The following is a 7,223-nucleotide window of genomic DNA, read 5'->3' as shown; positions in this document are numbered from 1 at the left end:
AAAAGTTTGTGTTCCATTAAAGATCACGGTCTGTGGAATCCAAAGAACTAGGGTTTGGGTGCCGACTCTACCCAAACTGTTTCGGCTTTCTGCTCTTGGGTGAGTCTTTTATAAATTCCTTTGTTTTTGAGTTAGAGAGAGCAGTATGAGGATTTTCAGCTGCACAGGAGGTCAGTGTCGCCAACCCTGTTGTGCAAGGGTCAACTGTGTACACACACATAGAGAGAGAAAAAGCGTCTAGAAGGAATATTTCAGGATGTGAACAGTTGTTATCTTTGGGTATAGGGTGAATTTTTTCCATATCTATTTTCTAAACTTTTTTTTTTTTTTTAAACAACACGATTAAGTGTGGGGGAGGGGTAGAGAAAATGTTATAGTTACAATCGCCTTAGAAATAGTTCAGTTGAGGGAGTTCCCTGTTATGGCTCAGCAGAAAGGAGCCCAACTAGTATCCATGAGGATGTGGGTTCCATCCCTGGCCCCACTCAGTGGATGAAACAATCCTGAGTTGCTATGAGCTGTGGTGGAGGCCAGCAGCTGCCGCTCAGATTCCATCCCTAGCCTGGGAACTTCCATATGCCTCGTCTGTGGCTCTTAAAAAAAAAAAAGAAAAGAAAAGAAAAAAGAAAGAAAAGAAATAATTGAGTTGAAGATAAGCAACAAAGGGGAAGAAGGTTTGGAGGCGGGGTGGGAGGGGAGGTTTTCCAGGGGTTCAAGCCGATGCCATATCGAGCCTTTGTCTGGGGGAACAGTTTCCCTAACTCTGAAGCGTGGGTAAAAACCCAGCACATGAAAACCGCAAAAACCTGTGGGCCGTGCATCCAAAGCGAGTCTGTGCAAGGGAAGCCACGCCCCCCCGGGCGGAGGTCAGATCCCGGAAGGAGGGGCGGAGGTGAACTTGCCGAGGCTTCAGGGCAGTGTCAGCCAAGGGGCTCTAACACCCTTGCCATTTTGTCGTGCTGTGTGCCCGCTCTCTGTGCTCTGGACCCTTTTGCAGACCAATAAAGCCGCAGACTCCGGCGGCGGCCGTTTTGTAAGCACCTGGGTCACAGTTCCTTATGGGAAATAAAGGGAGAGACAATAGTGTCCCAGCCTAAAACTGAAAGGCTCCAGCAGCTGCTTAGCAACTCCTGGGGCCGAGAAGCAGACATAAACCAGCCCATCAAAAGAGGGCAAGAGGGGCCCAGACAATGGCTGGAAACTCACAGGGGCTTCTGGCAAGTTTCCTGACAGCTCTGGTGAAGGACCAGACGGTGCAGGACAAAGGGCCACCTCCTGGGCCACCTCGTAAACCCTGCTCCTCATCAAGGGGGAGCATGGCCTCTGTGCTGAGTGTTTCAGCATTTGACCACAGGCTCCCAGGGCTAAGTGCTGGTCAAGTGCCCCTCCAGCCCCTCAAGGCCCCATCCCCCTCCCAGCGGCATCCCCATTCAGTCCTACCAGGCATAATAGCTCTGCTCTGCTCCCTTTCTTGCAGGGATTTTCTGAACCAGGCACTTGCCTGGGCCTGTGGCTTTGGATCAAGGTGACAAAGAGGCCTCAAGTCTCATGCCAACTCTGAGTGACTAGAGGTGGCTGGCTGGACTGCTGGGTTGGGAATCTTCTCAGGACTCTGTCCAGGAGAGCGGGGGACAGGGACAGTGACTGCTCTGCCAGGTATGTGTGCCCAGGGAGTTGCGCCCAAGTGCTCCTCTGTTCCTCTTTAGCCACTGACCCGCCCATCCGCATGGCTACTCCCAATTGTACTGGAATTTCTGACACTTCTATTCCAATTGTTAATTAGCACCAGTTCTTAGGACATTATTTTTCTAGATTATCTGTATCAGAATAACAATGGGGACTTGTCAAATGTTGATTCCTGAGCCCCAATAACCTGTATTAGAATACCCTGAGGGACTTAATAAAAAATGCCAGTTCCTGAAGTTCTCATCTGGGCTCAGTGGTAATGAACCCAACTAGTATCCTAGAGGACGAGGGTTTGAACCCTGGTCCCTCCCGCTCAGTGGGTTAAGGATCCACTGTTGCCATGAGCTGCAGTGTAGGTTGAAGACAGATGCGGCTTGGATCTGGTGTTGCTGTAGTTCCAATTCGACCCCTAGCCTGGAAACTTCCATATGCCACAAGTGCGGCCCGAAAAAACGCACACACACCTACACACAAAAAGTGTGTGGCAGATGTGACAAATGTATAAGATTGTGATGTATAAGATTGTGGCCTCTTCCTTGCTTGGATCACCTGCTTGGAGAGAAGCCAGATGCCCTGTTGAGAGCATACTCAAGTTGCTTTGCATGGAGAGGCCCATGTGTTGAGAAAGGAAGGCTTCCTGCCAATAGCCACGTGAGCGAGCCATCAGGAAACTCCAGTCAAGCCTTCAGATGATGCAGCCCCAGCTAATCTCATGACTGCAACCCCATGAGAAACCTGAGCCAGAAGCAATCAGCTAGGCAGCTCCCAAGTTCCTGACCCACAGAAACTGTGAAGTAATAAGCATTTGTTGTTGGAATCTTATGAATTTGGGGATTATTTGTTATGTGGCAATAGATAACTGAGGCCTAGGTAACAAGACAGTTCCCATGGATTTCTCACAGGGATACACCGTTAATCCAGTAAGCCACTCTGAAGTGAGTTAATTTCTCCAAGAAAGAGCTTTTGTTTCCCTCCTGCCAATCCTCTGGGAAGAGTCTGAGGGTTTCTGCAGGCAGACTGTTTCCAAACCCTCTGAGACCTAGCCAGGCCGGGACCTTCCAGGAGGCCCAGAGCTGTGTTTGCCCAGAGGAGGTTATTTGTGAATACATCCCAACTGTGACTGGTTGGTGTCTGGTAGGATAGTTTTGCTTTAAAACACACAAAAATAATGAAACATCCCCACTGATCTTAAACCATCAAAGGAGTTTATTATACTTTATAACTTGAAGGTCCGGAGATAGGGTAGACTTCAGGAACAGTTTGATCAAGGGTATGGCTCCATTTCTCTGTCATTTTCATAGCTCTTCCCTTTTTGGTTGCTGACTTTGTCCTCAAACTGTCTTCCATACTTATATGCTATGCTCTCAAGAACAAGAGAGTTTTTTTTCCCCTCTGATCACCAAATAAAAGTCCTCTGAATAACAAGAAAGAGATTTTCTTTCTCCAATCACTAAACAAAAGCCTTGGTTATCACTTGGTTATGACTCAGTACCTGAATCAATCACCATGGCAGGGGAGATGAGATTACGCTGAAGAGCTGGACAAATCTCAGCCCATCCTGGGGTTAATGCCATGCAAGCCGTGGGCTGCCACACGCCATGACTGGGTGGATGGATGGTGGGGAGGCAGCCATAGTGCTCATTCTATAAATTTCATGGAGCTGTGGTGCTGTCCACTAGAATTGCAACAACCTTATATTTGAGAATGTCAGAAATACTCAGAGTGGAGTTCCTCTTGTAGCTCAGTGGGTTAAGGACCCAGCATAGTATCCATGGGGATGCAGATTCCATTCCTGGCCTTGCTCAGTGGGTTAAGGATCTGTCGTTGCTGCAAGCTGCAGCATAGGTAGCAGATGTGGCTCAGATCTGGCATTGCCGTGGCTGTGGCATAGGCTGACAGCTACAGCTCTGATTTGACCCCTAGCCTGGGAACTTCCATATGTCACAGATGCGGCCGTAAAAATAAAAGATAAAAAATATTCAAAGGTTCTAATTTGATTTGGTCCACGCTATATTTCCAGAGATTCCTTCTGATTCCTGCTCCAGGCATGATTGAGCACCTCTGCCTGCCCAGTCCTCTTCGGAGTTATGAACTTGGCACTAAAACATGCTGATTCCATATTTAAAAGTCTTAGAAAGTCAGGGGGTGGTTTGAAGCCTTCTGACCCAACTCCTCATCCCTTATTGTTTATAGAAGTGCTGCCCATCTAGACTCCACATCAAGTGCTCTTTCCCTGACCCACTGGGAGGCTCTACAGAGTAAATTTGGGGAGACCAGGTTTGATCCAGTTCTGCTACTTAAGAGCTGGGCAAATCACTTTAACCTCTCAGAGCCTCCGTTTCCTCATATGTTGAATTTTGCCATATAAGGTAACAAAGCTACAGGTTTCGAGGATTAGGATGTAGTCAGCTTTTTTTGTGGGGGGCTGGTGTGGAATGTTCCTCTTTATCACAAAATAATAAATGTAAAAGCATGTTGCATAAAGTGAGATACATGGTAAGCATTCAGTAAAAACCATTAGTATCATTTAGGCCTACCCACTGTGTGCCCAGCATGTGCCAGACATGGAGTTGCCACAATGATCAAAACAGACATGGGGAGTTCCCCCTGTGGTGCAATGAATCAGCAGCATCTTGGGAGCACTGGGAGGGAGGATTGATCCCTGGTCCGGCAGTGAGTTGAGGATCAGGTGTTGCTGGAGCTGCCACTTACACTGTAACTATGTTCAGATCTGATCCACGGCTGAGGAATTCCATATGCCAAGGGGTGTCCAAATAACAAACAAACAAAATCCACATGGGGTACCTGCCTTTGTGGGGCTCATCCTGTCTCACCAGTATAACATTTGAACTCTCGGGTTCTTAAACTCAATAATGTGCTTAAATCTATTTCATATATGCTCAGTGACTATCTCAGTTTGCTTTTTCTATGTAACAAACAGTCCCAAAACTTTCTAACTCAAAACAGCTATTTATATAACTCTCAATTTTGTGTCATCCATTTCATTTCTTCTGCTCCGGGCTGGGCTTGGCTGATTTCATTCAGATCCACCATGGTCTGCCCAGGTTGCTGGTTTATAAGAGTCTTGACTGGAATGCATGTGGCCTCTCTCCACGGGTTGTTTATCATCCAACAGGCTAGCCCAGGCTGGTTTGCATGGTGACAACAAGAAGAGAAGTTGCAAGGCCTCTTAAGTCCTAGGCTCAGAACTGACCTAGGATCACACCTCACTTCCATTGATCAAAGCAAATCACCAACCCTGATTCCACCAGTAAGTAGATAAACTTTATCTCTCTCTCTCTCTCTTTTTTTTTTTTTTTTTTTTTTCCTTTTTTAGGGCACCTGTGGCATATGAAAGCTCCCAGGCTAGGGGTCTAATTAGAGCTGCAGCTGCAGGCCTACGCCACAACCATGGCCTAGAGGATCCAGGCCACAACTGTGACCTACACTGCAGCATGCAACAACACCGGATCCTTAACCCACTGAGCAAAACCAGAGATCGAACCTGCGTCCTCATAGACACTATGTTGGGTTCTTAACCTGCTGAGCAACAATGGGAACTCTGGAATTTATCTCTTGATGGGAGAAGTGATAAAATATTGTGGCCATTTTTGCCACCTGCAATAGTGACCTTGCAGGGAAGAGGAAGAAAGGATGGAGGTTGCCTATCTGTGAAGTAGTTTAGCAGAGGAGACTTCCCCCTGGAAAGTTCCCCAGGAAAGGAGGCAGCAAGGCCACAACCTGTTCAGGAGTGGCCTTGGGTTGCTAATTATTCTTGTGCTCTCAGTGAAGTGCAGCGAGTTAAGCATATTTCTTTCTCCCTGTGTTCAGATGCCAAGCCCCTGTTATAAATGACACAATTAAGTCCTTGGCAAGAAAAAGTCAAGTTCACCAACCTTCTTCTCTTTTTCCAGAAGCTCGTGAGGACAAACGGGGCAACTACACAAAAGCACGTATAAGTGACAAAAGACACACATTTTGAGAAATTAAGAGAGGTCATTGAGACACTAAATTCCTTTAAAACAAAGACTTCTATTTGTTGTTGGCAAATGCAAGTGAAAAAAGCAGGATGTAAAACAATTAATCCAGCCTTAGACCAAGTTTTTAAAAAACAAAAATGTTTACTTATATATTGTCCTGGGAAGACGACAAAAAAGATAAATACAGAAATACAGCACAATATTAACAATGTGGGTCATCTTTGCTGGGATTAGAGGTGATTTGGGTTTTTTTTTTTTGTTTCTACTTCTCTGGACTTTCCCAATTTCCTATAAAAAACCTGAGTTACTTTAATAATCAAGGAAAAATGTAATTAAAAGAAACCACACGATGGATTCTAATTGCTTCAACATTTAAAAACAAAATTCTGAGTTATTTGATTGTGTTGTTCATGGTATTTGCTGGAATTGGGGCTTTTGTATTTTCTTGTTTAAAATTATCCTGAGGCACTAATTTGCACACCAAGGTCGTGAACTCTTAATTTCAAGTTTATAAAATAAAATATATTAATCAGTGCAAGTTCCTTCCATTTGCATCCAATCCCTCACTTCACTAGATGCCAGGAGCTCAAAGCTCTTTAGCAAATGAGTTGCCCAGAGACCACTATACCGATTTCCTCACGCAAATGCCTCTACACAGATGTGATTTAATATCTTACCCTTGGCTCTTATCAGGGGTCAATATACAGAACGGGTCTGCAAAGAACATTTCTGCATCTTTTTAAAAAGATTTTTTTTAGGTCAGCATTATATTAATTTTTTTTATTTTATTGATTTTTATTTTTTTCCATTATAGTGGGTTTACAGTGTTCTGCCAATTTTCTACTGTACAGCAAGGTGACCCAGTCACACTTAACATATATACATTCTTTTTTCTCACATTATCATGCTCCATTATGAGTGACTAGATATAGTTCCCAGTGCAATACAGCAGGATCTCATTGCTTATCCACCTCAGATGCAATAGTTTCAATCTATTAACCCCAGACTTCCAGTCCACCCCACTCCCTCCCCCTCCTCCCCCCTGGCATCCACAGGTCTAGTCTCCATGTCCATGATTTTCTTTTCTGTGGAAGGGTTCACTTGTGCCATATATTAGATTCCAGATACAAGTGATATCAAATGGTATTTGTCTTTCTCTTTCTGACTTACTTTGCTTAGTATGAGAGTCTCTAGTTCCATCCATGTTGCTGCAAATGGCGTTATTTTGTTCTTTTTTATGGCTGAGTAGTATTCCATTGTGTATATATACCACATCTTCTCAATCCATTCAACTCTTGATGAACATTTAGATTGTTTCCATGTCTTGGCTATTGTGAATAGTGCTGCAATGAACATATGCATTCATGTATCTTTTTCAAGGAAAGTTGTGTCTGGATATATGCCCAAGAGTGGGATTGCTGGGTCATATGGTAGTTCTATATATAGTTTTCTAAGGTACCTCTATACTGTTTTCCATAGTGGTTGTACCAATTTACATTCCCACCAGCAGTGTAGGAGGGTTCCCATTTCTCCACACCCTCTCCACCATTTGTTATT

At 44.7% G+C, this 7,223-nt stretch overlaps 1 long non-coding RNA gene across 1 annotated transcript; it reads left to right on the top strand.

Annotated features, from left to right (window-relative positions):
- LOC106505647 lies at window positions 729–6,200 on the top strand. Its single transcript, XR_002337635.1, has 4 exons — window positions 729–1,033; window positions 1,478–1,656; window positions 4,823–4,957; window positions 5,601–6,200. It is a non-coding gene; the product is annotated as an uncharacterized LOC106505647 (long non-coding RNA).

This window comes from Sus scrofa, chromosome 13 (assembly GCF_000003025.6).
Source record: "Sus scrofa isolate TJ Tabasco breed Duroc chromosome 13, Sscrofa11.1, whole genome shotgun sequence".
NCBI classification, from domain to species: Eukaryota; Metazoa; Chordata; class Mammalia; order Artiodactyla; family Suidae; genus Sus; species Sus scrofa.
Note: the sequence above shows the minus strand (reverse complement) of the source record. Positions and strands in the feature narration are given on the sequence as shown.